General features: G+C 37.9%; 2 long non-coding RNA genes across 4 annotated transcripts in view; one reads left to right on the forward strand and one right to left on the reverse strand.

Annotated features, from left to right (window-relative positions):
• Nucleotides 1-20,698, forward strand: part of LOC309640711 — a 92,983-nt gene that overhangs the window by 18,436 nt on the left and 53,849 nt on the right. The window lies entirely within an intron of this gene.
• LOC309640731 lies at nucleotides 16,956-19,202 on the reverse strand. Its single transcript, XR_014252366.1, has 2 exons — nucleotides 18,697-19,202; nucleotides 16,956-18,344 (listed from the first exon to the last, which is right to left on the reverse strand). It is a non-coding gene; the product is annotated as an uncharacterized lncRNA (long non-coding RNA).

Below are 20,698 nucleotides of genomic sequence, written 5' to 3' on the forward strand. Positions count from 1 at the left end.
ATTCAGAATTCTTTATGTGCCAAAAGATACTCATAGCTCTACTTTTCACCTGAGGAATAACAGAAAGCTAATGTATTTCCTTGTCCTAGAAATAGGCCTGTGATAGTACATATGAAAATGAATACTCTGCAAACAGAAACATTAGCAGCACTTGCTTGTTTTGTATGAGACTGTGACTGCTCAGAGCCAAAGGATTTTTATCCTTCTTTCACTTACAAAACTGTTTCCTTCTATAGAGATATGGTAGGTTGGGTCTGTTCTATAACTTGCACCCTTCTTGGGAAAGGTCATATAACACTGAGTGGGTTTGCACCCCTTCCACCTAATTCCACTGTTGCCTTCCCAGTCACCAGCATATCACAAATCATACCATGTCTACTGACCATCACTTTCTTATTCAATCCTGCTTTTGGAAGAAAGACAAATGTACCAATAGCACATTGTAGATCTGGAAATTGTCTTCTGATAATCTCAACTAACATGCTAGAGTTCAAATGGAATATTAAACTCAAGTCACTTTGGAGACACTGTAAAGATCATCCAACCTCCTTCCTCAGTGGGCAGACAAGCCAAACAAAAGTGGTGAATGACATCATCAGAGCTTATGCATATAGAGAGGAAACATATACCCAGGACAGCTACATAATACGCAGTGCAAAATAAAAATGTGGGCATGTGTGTTCAAAATGCAGGAAAAGTGCAGTTAAAAGTATTAAAATGTAAAGGTGTTTTTCTTTAAAAAAATTTTATTAGTGATAAAATGTAGTATGGGTAATTGTGGTACAAAAGTAACAAAATAACCAGAATATTATTTTTGGTGTTATTCTATTCAAACAAAAAATAGTAATACTTTATTAATGTGAAATCTTGATCGACTATAACAGTTTTCTTATGGCTTGATTTTCTGCAAATTCATTTATTAGGATATTATACTTTTAACAACTTTATTTTCTAAAATTTAGATATAATTGACTGGACTATTTTATTTAATTTATTTTTGGCTACGTTGGGTCTTTGTTGCTGCACGTGGGCTTCCTCTAGTTGCGGTGAGCAGGGGCTACTCCTAGTTGCAGTGAGCATGCTTCTCATTATGGTGGCTTCTCTTGTTGTAGAGCATGGGCTCTAGGTGTGCAGGCTTCAGTAGTTGTGACACGCAGGCTCAGTAGTTGTGGCGCATGGCCTTAGTTGCTCTGTGGCATGTGGGATCTTCCCCGACCAGGGCTTGAACCTATGTCCCCTGCTTTGGCAGGCAGATTCTTAACCACTGCACCACCGGGGAAGTCCCTGACTAGAATATTGTATTAGTTTCAGGTTTACAACATGATGATTCAATATTTGTATATTTTGAAAAATGATCACCACAATAAGTCTAGTTAACATGCATCATCATACATAGTTACAATTATTTTCTTGTGATGAAAACAACTTCATTTTGAATTGATACAATTGAAAGTAGTGTCAGACACTCTTGGAAAATTCAAGATCACAACTAATTTTTAAAATTATAGTATAATTGACTTACAAAATTATATTAGTTTCAGGTGTACAACATAGTGATTCATTATTTCTGTAAATTTTGCACCATACAAAATTATTACAATATTATTGACTACATCCCTGGTGCTGTACATTATATCCCTGTGACTTATTTATTTATTATTTTTTTCCCATTAAACTTCCCCCCCAGTCTTGTTGAGATATAGTTTACATACAGTACTGTGTACGTTTAAGGTGTACAGCATAATGATTTGACTTAAATGCATCATGAAATGATTACCACAAGTTTAGTGAACATCCATCATCTCATATAGATATAAAATTAAATAAATAGAAAAAAATTGTTTCCCTTGTGATAAGAACTCTTAGACTTTACTCTCTTAACACCTGTCACATGTAACACACAGAAGTGTTAATTACATTTATCATATTGTATGTCCCATCCCTAGTACTTATTTGTCTTATAACCAGATGTTTGTACATTTTGATTCTCTTTCTCCAATTCCCCACCCACCCCAACCTCTGATAACCACAGATCAGATCTCTTTTTCTATGAGTTTATTTGTTTGTGTGTTTGTTTTTTCACTCTGACTTTTTTTTTCACATCTTTATTGGAGTATAAATGCTTTACAATGTGATGTTAGTTTCTGCTGTACAACAAAGTGAATCAGCTATATGTATACATATATCCCCATATCCCCTCCCTCTTGAGCCTCTCTCCTACCCTCCCACCCTCCCTATTCCATCCCTCTAGGTTGTCACAAAGCATCGAGTTGATCTCCTTGTGCTATGCAGCAGCTTCCCACTAACCATCCATTTTACATTTGGTAGTGTATATATGCCAGTGCTACTCTCTCACTGCATCCCAGCTTCCCCTTCCACCCCATGCCCTCAAGTCTGTTCTCTACGTCTGCATCTTTATTCCTGCCCTGCCACTAGGTTCATCAGTGCCACTTTTTAAAATTCCACATAAATGCGCTAGCATTTGGTATTTGTTTTTCTCTTTCTGGCTTACTTCACTCTGTATGACAGATTCTAGGTTCATCCACCTCACTACAGATAACTCAATTTCGTTCCTTTTTATGGCTGAGTAATATTCCATTGTATATATGTGCCACATCTTCTTTATCCATTCATCTATTGATGGACATTTAGGTTGCTTCCATGTCCTGGCTATTGTAAATAGTGCTGCAATGAGCATTGTGGTATATGACTCTTTTTGAATTATGGTTTTCTCAGGGTATATGACCAGTAGTGGGATTGCTGAGTCATATGGTAGTTCTATTTTTAGTTATTTAAGGACCCTTCATACTATTCTCCACAGTGGCTGTATCACTTTACATTGCCACCAACAGTGCAGGAGGGTTCCCTTTTCTCCATACCCTCTCCAGCATTTATTGTTTCTAGATTTTTTGATGATGGCTATTCTGACAGGTGTGAGGTGATACCTCATTGTAGTTTTGATTTGCATTTCTCTAATGATTAGTGATGTTGAGCATCTTTTCCTGTATTTGTTGGCCATCTGTATGTTTTCTTTGTAGAAATGTCTATTTAGGTCTTCTGCCCATTTTTGGATTGGGTTGTTTGTTTCCGTGGTATTGAGCTGCATGAGCTGCTTGTATATTTTGGAGATTAATCCTTTGTCAGTTGCTTCGTTTGCAAGTATTTTCTCCCATTCTGAGGATTGTCTTTTCACCTTGTTTATGGTTTCCTTTGCTGTGCAAAAGCTTTTAAGTTTCATTAGGTCCCATTTGTTTATTTTTGTTTTTATTTCCCTTACTCTAGGAGGTGGGTCAAAAAGGATCTTGCTGTGATTTATGTCATAGAGTGTTCTGCCTATGTTTTTCTCTAAGAGTTTTATAATGTCTGGCCTTACATTTAGGTCTTTAATCCGTTTTGAGTTTATTTTTGTGTGTGGTGTTAGGGTGTGTTCTAATTTCATTCTTTTACATGTATCTATCCATTTTTCCCCAGCACCACTTATTGAAGAGGCTGTCTTTTCTCCATTGTATATTCTTGCCTCCTTTGTCAAAGATAAGGTGATCATATGTGTATGGGTTTATCTCTGGGCTTTCTATCCTGTTCCATTGATCTATATTTCTGTTTTTGTGTGAGTACCATACTGTCTTGATTACTGTAGCTTTGTAGTATAGTTTGAAGTCAGGGAGCCTGATTCCTCCAGCTCCATTTTTGTTTCCCAAGATTGTTTTGGCTATTCGGGGTCTTTTGTGTTTCCATACAAATTGTAAAATATCTTGTTCTAGTTCTGTGAAAAATGCCATTGGTAATTTGATAGGGGTTGCATTGAACTTGTAGATTGCTTTGGGTAGTATAGTCATTTTCACAATATTGATTCTTCCAATCCAGGAGCATGGTATATCTCTCCATCTGTTTATATTATCTTTGGTTTCTTTCATCATTGTTTTATAGTTTTCTGAGTACAGGTCTTTTGCCTCCTTAGGTAGGTTTATTCCTAGGTATTTTACTCTTTTTATTGTGATGGTAGATGGGATTGTTTCCTTAATTTCTCTTTCTGATCTTTCATTGTTAGTGTATAGGAATGCAAGAGATTTCTGTGTATTAATTTTTCCTGCAAACTTACCAAATTCATTGATTAGTTCTGGTGGCATCTTTAGGATTTTCTATGTATAGTATCATGTCATCGGCAGTGACAGTTTTACTTCTTCTTTCCAATTTGTATTCTTTATTTCTTTTTCTTCTCTGATTGCTGTGGCTAGGACTTCCAATATTATGTTGAATAATAGTGGCAAGAGTGGACATCCTTGTCTTCTTCCTGATCTTAGAGGAAATGCTTTCAGTTTTTCACCATTGAGAATGATGTTTGCTGTGGGTTTGTTGTATATGGCTTTTATTATGTTGAGGTAGGTTCCCTCTATGCCTACTTTCTGGAGACTTTTTATGATAAATGGGTGTTGAATTTTGTTAAAAGCTTTTTCTGCATCTATCGAGATGATCATATGGTTTTTATTCATTAATTTGTTAATATGGTGTATCACATTGATTGTTTTGCATGTATTGAAGAATCCTTGCATTCCTAGGATAAATCCCACTTGATCATGGTGTTTGATCCTTTTAATGTGTTGTTGGATTCTGTTTGCTCGTATTTTGTTGAGGCTTTTTGTGTCTATGTTCGTCAGTGATATTGGTCTATAATTTTCTTTTTTCACGATATCTTTGTCTGATTTTGGTATCAGGGTGATGGTGGCCTCATAAAATGATTTTGGGATTGTTCCTCCCTCTGCAATTTTTTGGAAGAGTTTGAGAAGGATGGGTGTTAACTCTTCTCTAAATGTTTGATAGAATTCGCCTGTGAAGCCATCTGGTCCTGGACTTTTGTTTGTTGGAAGATTTTAAATTACATTTTCAATTTCATTACCTGAGATTGGTCTGTTTATATTTTCTAATTCTTCCTGGTTCAATCTTGGAAGGTTGTACTTTTCCAAGAATTTTTCCATTTCTTCCAGGTGGTCTATTTTATTGGCATATAGTTGCTTGCAGTAGTCTCTTATGATCTTTTGTATTTATGCAGTGTCAGTTGTGATTTCTCCATTTTCATTTCTAATTTTATTGATTTGTGTCCTCTTCCTTTTTTTTCTTGATGAGTCTGGCTAATGGTTTATCATTTTTTTTTCTTTTATCTTCTCAAAGAACCAGCTTTTAGTTTTATTGTTCTTTGCTATCATTTCTTTCATTTCTTTTTCATTTATATCTGATCTGATCTTTATGATTTCTTTCCTTCTGCTAACTTTGGGTTTTCTTTGTTCTTCTTCATGTAGTTGTCTTAGGGGTAAAGTTAGATTGTTTATTTGAGATTTACTGTGTTTCTTGAGGTGAGCTTGAATTGCTATGAACTTCCCTCTTAAAACTGCTTTTGCTGCATCCCATAGGTTTTGGATCATCATGCTTTCATTGTCATTTGTTTTGGGGTATTTTTAAATTTCTTCAGTGATCTTTTGGTTATTTAGGAGTGCACTGTTTACCCTCCATGTATTTGTATTTTTTACAGTTTTTTTTTCTTCCTGTAATCGATATCTAGCCTCATAGCGTTGTGGTTGGAAAAGATGCTTGATATGATTTCAGTTTTCTTAAATTTTCTGAGGCTTGATTTGTAACCCAAGATGTGATCTATTCTGGAGGACATTCTGTGGGCACTTGAGAAGAAAGTGTATTCTTCTGCTTTCAGGTGGAATGTCCTAAAAATATCAATTAAGTCCATCTGGTCTATTGTGTCATTTAAAGCTTGTGTTTCCTATTTATTTTCTGTCTGGATGATCTGTCTATTGGTGTAAGTGGGGTGTTAAAGTGCCCTACTATTATTGTGTTATTGTCGATTTCTCCTTTTATGGCTGTTAGCATTTGCCTTATGTATTGACATGCTTCTATGTTGGGTGAATAAATATTTATAATTGTTATGTTTTCTTCTTGGATTGATCTTTTGATCATTATGTAGTGTCCTTCCTTATGTCTTGTAACGGTCTTTATTTAAAAGTCTATTTTATCTGATATGAGTATTGCTACTCCAGCTTTCTTTTGATTTCTATTTGCATGGAATATCTTTTTCCATCCCCTCACTTTCTGTCTGTATGTGTCCCTAGGTCTGAAGTGGGTTTCTTGAAGACAGCACATATAAGGGTCTTGTTTTTGTATCCATTCAGCCAGTCTGTGTCTTTTGGTTGGAGCATTTAATCCATTTACATTCAAGGTGATTATCAATATGTATGTTCCTGTTATCAGTTTCTTAATTGATTTGGGTTTGTTTTTTCTTCTCTTGTGTTTCCCGCTTAAATAAGTTCCTTTAGCATTTGTTATAAAGCTGGTTTGGTGGTGCTGAATTCTCATAGCTTTTGCTTGTCTGTAAAGCTTTTGATTTCTCCGTCGAATCTGAATGAGATCCTTGCTGGGTAGAGTCATCTTGGTTGTAGGTTTTTCCCTTCATCACTGTAAATATGTCCTGCCACTCCCTTCTGGCTTGCAGAATTTCTGCTGAAAGATCAGCTGTTAACCTTATGGGGATTCCCTTGTATGTTATTTGTTGCTTTTTCCTTGCTGTGTTTAATATTTTTTCTTTGTATTTAATTTTTGATAGTTTGATTACTATGTGTCTTGGCGTGTTTCTTTTAGTTTTATACTGTATGGGACTCTATGTGGTTCCTGGACTTGACTATTTCCTTTCCCATGTTAGGGAAGTTTTTGACTATAATGTCTTCAAATATTTTCTCACACCCTTTCTTTTTCTCTTCTTCCTCTGGGACCCCTATAATAAGAATGTTGGTGTGTTGAATGTTGTTCCAGAGGTATCTGAGATTGTCCTCAATTCTTTTCATTGTTTTTTCTTTATTCTGCTCCCTGGCAGGTATTTCCACCATTTTATCTTCTAGCTCAGTTCTCCATTCTTCTGCTTCAGTTATTCTGCTATTGATTCCTTCTAGAGTATTTCTAATTTCAGTTATTGTGTTGTTCATCACTCTTTGTTTGCTCTTTAGTTCTTCTAGATCCTTGTTAAACATTTCTTGTTTTTTCTCCATTCTGTTTCCGAGATTTTGGGTCATCTTTACTATCAATACTCTGAAATCTTTTTCACGTAGGTTGCCTATTTCATCTTCATTTATTTGGTCTTATAGGTTTTGACCTTGCTCCTTCATCTGTAACATATTTTTTTGTCGTTTCATTTTTTTTTTTAATGGGTGGGGCTGTATTCCTGTCTTACTGGTTGTTTGGCCTAAGGCATCCAGCACTGGAGTTTGCAGGCAGTTGGGTAGATCCAGGTCTTGGTGCTGAGATGAGGACCTCCAGTAGGCCTCACTCCGATTCATATTCCCTGTGGTCTGAGGTTCTCTGTTAGTCCATCAGTTTGGATTTGGTGCTCTCTCTACAGGAGCTTGGGCCTGACATCTGGCCTGGGAACCAAGATTCCCACAAGCTACATGGTGCAGCAAAAGAAAAACGAAAAAAAGGAGCACTACAATAACAAAGAATAAAAAATAAAATAAAATTAGAAAGATAAGAAATATATCAGGAAAAATTAATATATAATTGAGAAAACTGCAACAAGGTAAAACAAAACCACAACAGAAAAAAGAAAAAAAAAGGCAGGGGGGACAAGCCAAAATGAGCAGAAAAATAACACTGTATAAAGAATAAAATAGGAGGAGAAGCAAGATGGTGGAAGAGTAAGACGCGGAGATCACCTTCCTTCCCACAGATACAGTAGAAATACATCTACACGTGGAACTACTCCTACAGAACACCCACTGAATGCTGGCAGAAGACGTCAGACCTCCCAAAAGGCAAGAAACTCCCCACATACCTGGGTAGGGCAAAAGAAAAAAGAAATAACAGAGACAATAGAATAGGGACAGGACCTGCACCAGTGGGAGGGAGCTGTGAAGGAGGAAAGGTTTCCACACACTAGGAGCCCCTTCACGGGCGGAGACTGCAGGTGGCAGAGGGGGGAAGCTTCGGAGCCATGGAGGAGAGCGCAGCCACAGGGGTGCGGAGGGCAAAGCGGAGAGATTCCCGCACAGAGGAGTGGTGCCGACCAGCACTCACCAGCCCGAGAGGCTTGTCTGCTCCCCCGTCGGGGCGGGCGGGGCTGGGAGCTGAGGCTCAGGATTTGGTGCTAGCTGGGAGGGAGTCCGGGAAAAAGTCTGCAGCTGCTGAAGAGGCAAGAGACTTTTTCTTGCCTCTCTGTTTCACGGCGCACAAGGAGAGGGGATTCAGAGCGCTGTCTAAACGAACTCCAGAGACGGGCGCGAGCCGCGGCTATCAGCGCGGACCCCAGAGACGGGCATGAGATGCTAAGGCTGCTGCTGCTGCCACCAAGAAACCTGTGTGTGAGCACGGGTCACTCTCCACACTGCCCCTCCCGGGAGCCTGTGCAGCTCGCCACTGCCAGGGTCCCGTGATCCGGGGACAACTTCCCCAGGAGAATGCACGGCGCGCCTCAGGCTGCTGCAACGTCATGCCGGCCTCTGCCGCCACAGGCTCGCCCCGCTTCCTCCGTACCACTCCCTCCCCCTGGCCTGAGTGAGCCAGAGCCCCTGAAGCAGCTGCTCCTTTAACCCCAGTCTGTCTGGGTGGGGAACAGACGCCCTCAGGCGACCTACATGCAGAGGCGGGTCCAAATCCAAAGCTGAACCCCAGGAGCTGTACGAACAGAGAAGAGAAAGGGAAATCTCTCCCAGCAGCCTCAGAAGCAGCGGATTAAAGCTCCACAAACACCTTGATGTGCCTGCATCTGTTGAATACCTGAATAGACAACGAATCATCCCAAATTCAAGAGGTGGACTTTGGGAGCAGGATATATTAATTTTTCCCCTTTTCCTTTTTTTTTTGTGAGTGTATATGTGTATGCTTCTGGGTGAGATTTTGTCTGTATAGCTTTGCTTTCACCATTAGTCCTAGGGTTAGGTCTGTCCGTGTTTTTTTTTTTTTTTTTTACTTAAAAAATTTTTTTTCCTAATAAATGTTTTCTTAATAATTTTTTCCTTATTTTCTATTTTTAGAAATTTAAAAAAAATTTTAATAATTTTTTCATATTTTTTATTTTAAAAAATTAAAAATTTTTTTCTTAATAAATTTTTTCTTAATATTTTTTCTTATTTTTACTATAAAAAATTAATAAATCTATTTTTAAAAATTAAAAAAATTTTTTTTCTGAATATATTTTTTCTGAAAATTTTTTTTTCCTTATTTCTTATTATAATAGCTTTATTTTATTTTATTTTATCCTCTTTCTTACTTTCGAATTTTTCTCCCTTTTATTCTGAGCCGTGTGGATGAAAGGCTCTTGGTGCTCCAGCCAGGCATCAGGGCTGTGCCTCTGAGGTGGGAGAGCCAACTTCAGGACACTGGTCCACAAGAGACCTCCCAGCTCCACATAATACCAAAAGGCGAAAATCTCTCAGAGATCTCCATCTCAACATCAAGACCCAGCTTCACTCAACGACCAGCAAGCTACAGAGCTGGACACCCTATGCCAAACAACTAGCAAGACAGGAACACAGCCCCATCCATTTAGCAGAGAGGCTGCCTAAAAATATAATAAGGCCACAGACACCCCAAAACACACCACCAGACGTGGACCTGCCCACAAGAAAGACAAGATCCAGCCTCATCCACCAGAACACAGGCACTAGTCCCCTCCACCAGGAAGCCTACACAACCCACTGAATGAACCTTAGCCACTGGGGACAGATATCAAAAATAAGGGGAACTACGAACCTGCAGCCTGTGAAAAGGAGACCCCAAACAAAGTAAGTTAAGGAAAATGAGAAGACAAAAAAACACACAGCAGATGAAGGAGCAGGGTCAAAACACACCAGACCTAACAAATGAAGAGGAAATAGGCAGTCTACCTGAAAAACAATTCAGAATAATGATAGTAAAGATGATCCAAAATCTTGGAAATAGAATAGACAAAATGCAAGAAACATTTAACAAGGACGTAGAAAAACTAAAGAGGAACCAAGCAATGATGAAAAACACAATAAATGAAAGTAAAAATACTCTAGACGGGATCAATAGCAGAATAACTGAGGCAGAAGAACGGATAAGTGACCTGGAAGACAGAATGGTGGAATTCACTGCTGTGGAACAGAATAAAGAAAAAAGAATGAAAAGAACTGAGGACAGTCTCAGAGAACTCTGGGACAACATTAGCTGCACCAATATTCGAATTATAGGGGTCGCAGAAGAAGAGAAAAAGAAAGGGAATGAGAAAATATTTGAAGAGATTATAGTTGAAAACTTCCCTAATATGGGAAAGGAAATAGTTAATCAAGTCGTGGAAGCACAGAGAGTCCCATACAGGATAAATCCAAGGAGAAACACACCAAGACACATATTAATCAAACTATCAAAAATTAAATATAAAGAAAACATATTAAAAGCAGCAAGGGAAAAACAACAAATAACACACAAGGGAATCCCCATAAGGTTAACAGCTGATCTTTCAGCAGAAACTCTGCAAGCCAGAAGGAAGTGGCAGGATATACTTAATGTCATGAAGGAGAAAAACCTACAACCAAGGTTACTCTACCCAGCAAGGATCTCATTCAGATTTGATGGAGAAATTAAAACCTTTACAGACAAGCAAAAGCTGAGAGAGTTCAGCACCACCAAACCAGCTTTACAACAAATGCTAAAGGAACTTCTCTAGGCAAGAAACACAAGAGAAGGAAAACACCTACAATAACAAACCCAAAATATTTAAGAAAATGGGAATAGGAACATACATATCGATAATTACCTTAAATGTAAATGGATTAAATGCTCCCACCAAAAGACACAGGCTGGCTGAATGGATACAAAAACAAGACCCATATATATGCTGTCTACAAGAGACCCACTTCAGACCTAGAGACACATACAGACTGAAAGTGAGGGGATGGAAAAAGATATTCCATGCAAATGGAAGTCAAAAGAGAGATGGAGTAGCAATTCTCATATCAGACAAAATAGACTTTAAAATAAAGACTATTACAAGAGACAAAGAAGGACACTATATAATGATCAAGGGATCGATCCAAGAGGAAGATATAACAATTGTAAATATTTATGCACCCAACATAGAAGCACCTCAATACATAAGGCAAATACTAACAGCCATAAAAGGGGAAATCGACAGTAACACAATCATAGTAGGGGACTTTAACATCCCACTTTCACCAATGGACAGATCATCCAAAATGACAATAAATAAGGAAACACAAGCTTTCAATGATACATTAAACAAGATGGACTTAATTGATATTTATAGGACATTCCACCCAAAACGTCAGAATACACATTTTTCTCAAGTGCTCATGGAACATTCTCCAGGATAAATCATATCTTGGGTCACAAATCAAGCCTTGGTAAATTTAAGAAAATTGAAATCGTATCAAGTATGTTTTCCGACCACAACGCTATGAGACTAGATATCAATTATAGGAAAAGATCTGTAAAAAATACAAACACATGGAGGCTACACAATACACTATTAATAACGAAGTGATCACTGAAGAAATCAAAGGGGAAATAAAAAAATACCTAGAAACAAATGACAATGGAGACACGATGACCCAAAACCTATGGGATGCAGCAAAAGCAGTGCTAAGAGGGAAGTTTATAGCAATACAAACCTACATCAAGAAACAGGAAACATCTTGAATAAACAACTAACCTTGCACCTGAAGCAATTAGAGAAAGAAGAGCAAAAAAACCCCATAGCTAGCAGAAGGAAAGAAATCATGAAGATCAGATCAGAAATAAATGAAAAAGAAATGAAGGAAACAATAGCAAAAATCAATGAAACTAAAAGCTGGTTGTTCGAGAAGATAAACAAAATTGATAAACCATTAGCCAGACTCATCAAGAGAAAAAGGGAGAAGACTCTAATCAATAGAATTAGAAATGAAAAAGGAGAAGTAACCACTGACACTGCAGAAATACAAACGATCATGAGAGATTACTACAAGCAACTCTATGCCAATAAAATGGACAACCTGGAAGAAATGGACAGATTCTTAGAAATGCACAACCTACCAAGACTGAACCAGGAAGAAATAGAAAATATGAACAGACCAATCACAAGCACTGAAATTGAAACTGTGATTAAAAATCTTCCAACAAACAAAAGCCCAGGACCAGATGGCTTCACAGGCGAATTTTATCAAACATTTAGAGAAGAGCTAACACCTATCCTTCTCAAACTCTTCCAAAATATTGCAGAGGGAGGAACACTCCCCAACTCATTCTACGAGGCCACCATCACCCTGATACCAAAACCAGACAAAGATGTCACAAAGAAAGACAACTACAGGCCAATATCGCTGATGAACATAGATGCAAAAATCCTCAACAAAATACTAGCAAACAGAATCCAACAGCACATTAAAAGGATCATACATCATGATCAAGTGGGGTTTATCCCAGGAATGCAAGGATTCTTCAATATACGCAAATCAATCAACGTGATACATCATATTAACAAATTGAAGGAGAAAAACCATATGAGCATATCAATAGATGCAGAGAAAGCTTTCGACAAAATTCAACACCCATTTATGATAAAAGCTCTGCAGAAAGTAGGTATAGAGGGAACTTTCCTCAACATAATAAAGGCCATATATGACAAACCCACAGCCAACATTGTCCTCAATGGTGAAAAACTGAAACCATTTCCACTAAGATCAGGAACTAGACAAGGTTGCCCACTCTCACCACTATTATTCAACATAGTTTTAGAAGTGTTAGCCACAGCAATCAGAGAAGAAAAAGAAATAAAAGGAATCCAAATAGGAAAAGAAGAAGTAAAGCTGTCACTGTTTGCAGATGACATGATACTATACATAGAGAATCCTAAAACTGCTACCAGAAAACTACTAGAGCTAATCAATGAATTTGGTAAAGTAGGAGGATACAAAATTAATGCACAGAAATCTCTTGCATTCCTATATACTAATGATGAAAAATCTGAAAGTGAAATTAAGAAAACACTCCCATTTACCATTGCAACAAAAAGAATAAAATATCTAGGAATAAACCTACCTAAGGAGACAAAAGACCTGTACTCAGAAAACTATAAAACAATGATGAAAGAAATTAAAGATGATACAAATAGATGGAGAGATATACCATGTTCTTGGATTGGAAGAATCAACATTGTGAAAATGACTCTACTACCCAAAGCAATCTACAGATTCAATGCAATCCCTATCAAACTACCACTGGCATTTTTCACAGAACTAGAACAAAAAATTTCACAATTTGTTTGGAGACACAAAAGACCCCGAATAGCCAAAGCAATCTTGAGAACGAAAAATGGAGCTGGAGGAATCAGGCTCCCTGACTTCAGACTATATTACAAAGCTACAGTAATCAAGACAGTTTGGTACTGGCACAAAAACAGAAATATAGATCAATGGAACAGGATAGAAAGCCCAGAGATAAACCCATGCACATATGGTCACCTTATCTTTGATAAAGGAGGCAGGCATATACAGTGGAGAAAAGACAGCCTCTTCAATAAGTGGTGCTGGGAAAATTGGACAGGTACATGTAAAAGTAAGAAATTAGAACACTCCCTACACCATACAAAAAAATAAACTCAAAATGGATTAAAGACCTAAGTGTAAAGCCAGACACTATCAAACTCTTAGAGGAAAACATAGGCAGAACACTCTATGACATACATCACAGCAAGATCCTTTTTGATCCAGCTCCTAGAGAAATGGAAATAAAAACACAAATAAACAAATGGGACCTAATGAAACTTAAAAGCTTTTGCACAGCAAAGGAAACCATAAAAAAGACAAAAAGACAACCCTCAGAATGGGAGAAAATATTTGCAAATGAAGCAACTGACAAAGGATTCATCTCCAAGATTTACAAGCAGCTCATGCAGCTCAATAACAAAAAAACAAACAACCCAATCCAAAAATGGGCAGAAGACCTAAATAGACTTTTCTCCAAAGAAGATATACAGATGGCCAACAGACACATGAAAGAATGCTCAACATCATTAATCATTAGAGAAATGCAAATCAAAAGTACAATGAGTTATCATCTCACACCGATCAGAATGGCCATCATTAAAAAATCTACAAACAATAAATGCTGCAGAGGGTGTGAAGAAAAGGGAACACTCTTGCACTGTTGGTAGGAATGTAGATTGATACAGCCACTATGGAGAACAGTATGGAGGTTCCTTAAAAAACTAAACATAGAACTACCATACCACCCAGCAATCCCACTACTGGGCATATACCCTGAGAAAACCATAATTCAAAAAGAGTCATGTACCAAAATGTTCATTGCAGCTCTATTTACAATAGCCAGGACATGGAAGCAACCTAAGTGTCCTTCATCAGATGAATGGATAAAGAAGATGTGGCACATATATACAATGGAATATTACTCAGCCATAAAAAGAAATGAAATGGAGGTATTTGTAATGAGGTGGATGGAGTTAGAGTCTGTCATACAGAGTGAAGTAAGTCAGAAAGAGAGAAACAAATACAGTAGGGTAACACATATATATGGAATCTAAGGAAAAAAAAAAGGTCATGAAGAACCTAGTGGCAAGATGGGAATAAAGACACAGACCTACTAAAGAATGGACTTGAGGATATGGGGAGGGGGAGGGGTGAGATGTGACAGGGTGAGAGAGTGTCATGGACATATATACACTACCAAATGTAAAATAGATAGCTAGTGGGAAGCAGCCGCATAGCACAGAGAGATCAGCTCGGTGCTTTGTGACTGCCTGGGGGGGTGGGATGGGGAGGGTGGGAGGGAGGGAGATGCGGGAGGGAGGAGATATGGGAACGTGTGTATATGTGTAGCTGTTTCACTTTGTTATAAAGCAGAAACTAACACACCATTGTGGAGCAATTATACTTCAATAAAGATGTTTAAAAAAATAAAAAAGAATATTACAGATGGAAGATCTATTTGACAGCCTGCAGATAGACTAGAGCCCCCCAGCTGACTTGAGATGAATGTCTAGGATGATCAAGAAATAAACCTTTAGTGTTTTACACCCCTGGGGAAAAAAAAAAAAGAATAAAATAAAATTAGAAAAATAAAAGATTTACTAGAAAAATAAAAATATAAATGAATCAAGAACAACAAGGTAAAACAGAACCCCAACTTAAAAGAAGAAGGAAAAAAAACAAGGTCTTGTCTATGGGGGGTGGAGTTTAGGTGGGCAGTGGAACTTAGGCAAGGGTGGCGTTTAGGGTGGAGTGGGGCCTAGGCGGGGGTCGGAGGGGAGGTGACTTTTGAACTTGGGACGGGGCCTAGCCTCAGGACCCATGCAGCTGGACAAGGCCTTGAGGGCGGGGCCTAGGCGGGGTGATGTTCAAGCTTTGGGCAGGGCCTCTGCTTAAGATCTGCCAGGAAGGGGAGAGGCAGCATGTGTGGAGTGTGGATTTCGAAGTTTGGAGGTAAGGCCCTGGGTGAGGGTGTGTGGATGTGACTTAGGCCCAGTGCGGTTAGAGGGGGTCTCAGAGTGTAGAGATAATGCCTTGGGTGGGGGTGTAGGGGTAGGACTTGGGCTCTGCATGGTAGGAGGGAGGTTCCCAGTGCAGAGGATTAGGCCCTGGAGCCCAACAGGTTCCTGGTGCCTAAGTGGACAGGGAAAGTGCTGGCTGTGTTCCCTTCTGTTTCTCCAGGCCCCCTCCCAGGTTCTCCCCCAGCATCTCCCCCATCCCTGCTGGACCTCTAACCGTGGGTGGTTCCAATGTGTGTAGGAACTCCTCTCCTCCCCCAGCCGCCCCTCGAGGTGCCAGTCCCTAGGTCCAGCCTTTACTTTTTCTCCCTCTTCCCTCCTTCCCACTCCCTCTGGACCTGTGCAGCTGAAGAGGGCCTCGGTGGGCAGAGGATCAGGCCCGGGATCTCAGCAGGCTCCTGGGGGCCCAAGTGGGCAGGGGAAACCTGGCCAAGTTCCCTTCTGATCCTCTGTCCCCCAATTTCCCCTTTTGGGTGTGGGATCCTTTCCCCTCCCCCAACCGCCCCTCAGGACTGCTGGTCCCATCCCATCTCCACTTCTCCCCTCTCACTCCCCCCCATGTCCCACGTCCTACCTCATTGCTGGGGGTTCCTCCCGTCCCCTTAGGTGTCTGTGGTCTCCCACTGGTGCCCAGTAGGTGCCCTAGTTGTGCAGAGACGCGTCCTCCTATTCTGCCATCTTGACTCCGCCCCCCCGTTTGTTTGTTTTTGAAGTGAAATTGACCTAGGACACTGTGTTAGTTCCTGTTACATGACATAGTGATTTGCTATTTCTATACATTTCAAAATAATCATTTTAAGTATAGTTACCATATGTCACCATACAAAATATTACATTATTACTGACTATATTTCCCACTCTGTACATTTCACACCTGTGACTCATTTATTTTGCTACTGGAAGTTTGCACCTCTTAATCTCCCTCACCTGTTTCTTTCGTTCCCCCACAACCCTCCCCTCTGGCAAGCATCTGTTTATTCTCTGCATTTATAATTCTATTTCTGTTATGTTTGGGTTTTTTTTAGATTCCACATATAAGTAAAATAATACAGTATTTGTCTTTCTGTGTCTGACTTATTTCACTTCACACAATACCCTCTATGTTCATCCATGTTGTCACAAATGGCAAGATTCCATTCTTTTTTATGGCTGGGTAATAATCCGTTTTATGTATGTATATAAACATATATATTGTTTGCTTTCATATCTTTGCTATTATAAATAATATTGCAATGAACATACGGGTGCATATATCTTTTCAAATGAGTGTTTTCATTTTCTTCAGATTAATACCTAGGAGTTGAATTGTAGGTGGTACTGTAGTTCTATTTTTAACTTTTTGAGAACCCTCTATAATGTTTTCTATAGTGACTGCACCAATTTATATTCCCACTGACAGTGAAGTAGTGTTTCCTTTTCTCCACATCCTTGCTGCCAACACTTATTTGTTGTTTTTTTGATAATAGCCATTCTGACAGGTATGAGGTGATATCTCATTGTGGTTTTGATTTGCATTTCCCTGATGATTAGTGATGTTGAACATCTTTTCATGTGCCTGTTGGCCATCTGTATGTCTTCTTTTGGAAAACGTCTATTCAGGTCCTCTGCCCATTTTTTAATTGGGTTGTTTGTTTTTTTGATGTTGAGCTATATGAGTTTTTGGCATAGTTTGAATATTAGCCCCTTAACAGATATATCATTTACAAATCTCTTCTCCAATTCAGGAGGGGGCCTTTTCTATTGTTTCCATTGTTGTATAAAAGCTTTTTAGTTTGATGTATTCCCATTTGTTTACTTTTTTGTTTGTTTATTTCCCTTGTCTAAGGAGACATATAAAAAAATATTGCTAACACCAATGTCAACGTGTGCTGCCTATGTTTTCTCCTAGAAGTTTTATGGTTTCAGGTCTTACATTTAAGTCTTTAATCTATTTTGAGTTTATTTTTGTGTATTGTGTGATAGAGTAGTCTGGTTAGATTCTGTTGCATGTAGCTGTCCAGTTTTCCCAACACCATTTATTAAAGAGGCTTTTTTCCCCCATTGTATATTCTTGCTTCCTGTGTTGTAGACTAATTGCCCATATAAGAGTGAATTCTTTTCTGGGCTGTCTACTCTGTTCCATTGATCTATATCACTCTTTTTGTGCCAGTACCATACTGTTTTGATTACTGTAGCTTGTAGTATAGTTTGAAGTCAGGGAGCGTGATAGCTCCAGCTTTGTTTTCCTTTCTCAAGATTGGCTATTCGGGGTCTTTTGTGTTCCATACAAAGTTTAGGATTATCTGTTCTAATTTGGTTAAAAAAAATGCCATTGGTATTTTGATAGGGATTGCACTGAGTTTGTAGATCACCTTGGTAGAATGGTCATTTTAGTAAAATTAATTCTTCCAATCCATGAGCACAGAATATCTTTCCATGTCTTTTGTCTTATTCAATTTCTTTCATTAATGTCTTGTAGTTTTTAATATACAGGTGTTTCACCTCCCTGGTTAAATATATTGGTAGAATTTTTAGTTTTTTGATGCAATTGTAAATTGGATTGTTTTCTTACTTTCTCTTTCTGATAGTTCATTATTAGTGTACAGAAACACAACAGTTTTTTGGTGTTTTGATTTTGTAACCTGCAACTTTAATGAATTTGTTTATTAGTTCTTACTGTTTTTTTGATGGAGTCTTTAGGATTTTCTATATATAATATCATGTCCTCTGCAAATAGTGACACTTTTACTTCTTCCTTTTCAATTTGGTTGCCTTTTATTTCTTTTTCTTCTCTGATTGCTGTGGCTAGGACTTCCAATACTGTGTTGAAAAAAGTGGCAAGAGGGCTTCCCTGGTGGCGCAGTGGTTGAGAATCTGCCTGCTAATGCAGGGGACGCGAGTTCGAGCCCTGGTCTGGGAGGATCCCACATGCCGCGGAGCAGCTGGGCCCGTGAGCCACAATTACTGAGCCTGCGTGTCTGGAGCCTGTGTTCCGCAACAAGAGAGGCCGCGATAGTGAGAGGCCCGCACACAGCGATGAAGAGTGGCTCCCACTTGCCACAACTAGAGAAAGCCCTCGCACAGAAACGAAGACCCAACATAGCCATAAATTAAAAATAAATAAATAAATAAATAAATAAAAATTAAAAAAAAAAAAAAAAGGAAAGCATTAAAAAAAAAAAAAAAGTGGCAAGAGTGGGAACCCTTGTCTTGTTCCTGATCTTACAAGAAATGCTTTCAGTGTTTGCTGTTGAGTATGATGTTAGCTGGGGGCTTGTCATATATGGCCTTTACTATATTGAGGTATGTTACCTCTATAATCACTTTGTTGGGAGTTTTTATCACAAATGGATGTTGAATTTTGCCAAAAGCTTTTTTCTGCATCTATTATGATCACATGATTTTTATTCTTCAATTTGTTAATGTGGTGTATCATATTGACTGATTTGTACATGTTGAACCATCCTGTATCCCTGGAATAAATCCCACTTGATTATGAGGTCAGATCATTTTAATGTATTGTTGAATTTGGTTTGCTAATATTTTGTTAAGGATTTTTGTATCTAAGTTCATCAGTGATATTAACCTGTAATAGAATCTTTTTGTGGTGTCTTTGTCTGGTTTTGGTATCAGGGTGATCCTGGACTCACAAAAAGGGTTTGGAAGTATTCCTTTGTCTTTAATTTTTTGGAATAGTTTGACAAGGATAGCTATATGGACTTCTGTTTGCTGGGAGGTTTTTTTTTTCTTTTAATTTAAAAAATTTATTTACTTATTTATTTATTTTATTACTGATTCAATTTCATTGCTGCTAATTGGTCTGGTCAGATTTTGTATTTCATCCAGATGCAGTCTTGGGAGATTATATGTTTCTAGAAATTTACCCATTTCTTCTAGGTTGTCCATTTTATTGGCATATAATTGTTCATAATAATTTCCTATGATCTTCTGTATTTCCTTGGTGTCAGTTGTAACTTTTCTTTTAATTTCAGATTTTTATTTATTTGGACCATCTCTCTTTTTTTCCTTGATGAGTTTGGCTAAAGGTTTACCAATTGTGTTTATGAAAAGCACAGAACCAGCTCTTAGTTTCATTAATTTTTCATTTTTTTTTTTTTTAAGTCTCTATTTCACTTATTTCTGCTCGGATCTTTATGATTTCTTTTCTTCTACTCACTTTTCGTTTTGTTTGTTCTTCTTTTTCTAGTTCTTTTAGGTGTAAGGTTAGGTTGTTTATTTGAGATTTATCTTGTTTCCTGAGGTGGGCTTGTATCACTGTAAACTTCCCTCTAAGAAAAGTTTTTGCTGTGTCCCATAGATTTGTGATCATTGTTTTTCTTTTTTCATTTGTGTTGAGGTTTTTAAAATTTTTTTCTTTGATTTCTTCAGTGACCCATTGTTTGTTTAGTAGCATATTGCTTAGCCTTCATGTGTTTGTGTTTTTTTGCATTTTTTTCCTTGTAGTTGATTTCTCGTCTCATACCATTGTTATAAAAAATGCTTGACATGATTTCAATTTTCTTATATTTTATTGAGAGTTGTTTTGTTGTCTAGCATGTGATCTCTCTTGAAGAATGTTCTATGTGCACTTGAAAATAATGTGTATTCTGCTGTTTTTGCGTGGAATGTATCTATTTGGATATTTGAATATCTATATTAAGTCTATTTGGTCTAATTTGTCGCTTAAGGCCAGTGTTTCCTTATTGATTTTCTGTCTGGATGATCTGTCCATTGGTGTAAGTGGGTTGTTAAAGTCCCCTACTACCATTGTGTTACTGTCAATTTCTCCCTTTATATCTGTTAATATTTGCTTTATGTATTTAGATGCTCCTTTGTTGGGTACATATATATTTACAATTGTTATATCATCTTCCTGGATTGAACCCTTGATCATTATGTAACGTCCTTCTTTGTTTCTCATTACAGTTTTTGTTTTAAAGTCTATTTTGTCTGAAACAAGAGTTACCACCCCAGCTTTCTTTTCATTTCCACTTCCATGGAATATCTTTTTCCATTCCCTCACTTTCAGTTTGCATGTGTCTTTAGGTCTGAAGTGAGTAGGCAGCATATATATGGGTCTTTTTTTAAGTATCCAAACAGACACTTTATGTCTTTTGATTGGAGCATTAAGTCCATTTACATTTAAATTAATTATTGATAAGTATGTATTTATTACCATTTTGTTCATAGTTTTGGATTTTCTTT

The sequence above is a fragment of the Balaenoptera physalus genome (genome assembly GCF_965194825.1).
Source record: "Balaenoptera physalus genome assembly, chromosome: 13".
Lineage (NCBI taxonomy): Eukaryota > Metazoa > Chordata > Mammalia > Artiodactyla > Balaenopteridae > Balaenoptera > Balaenoptera physalus.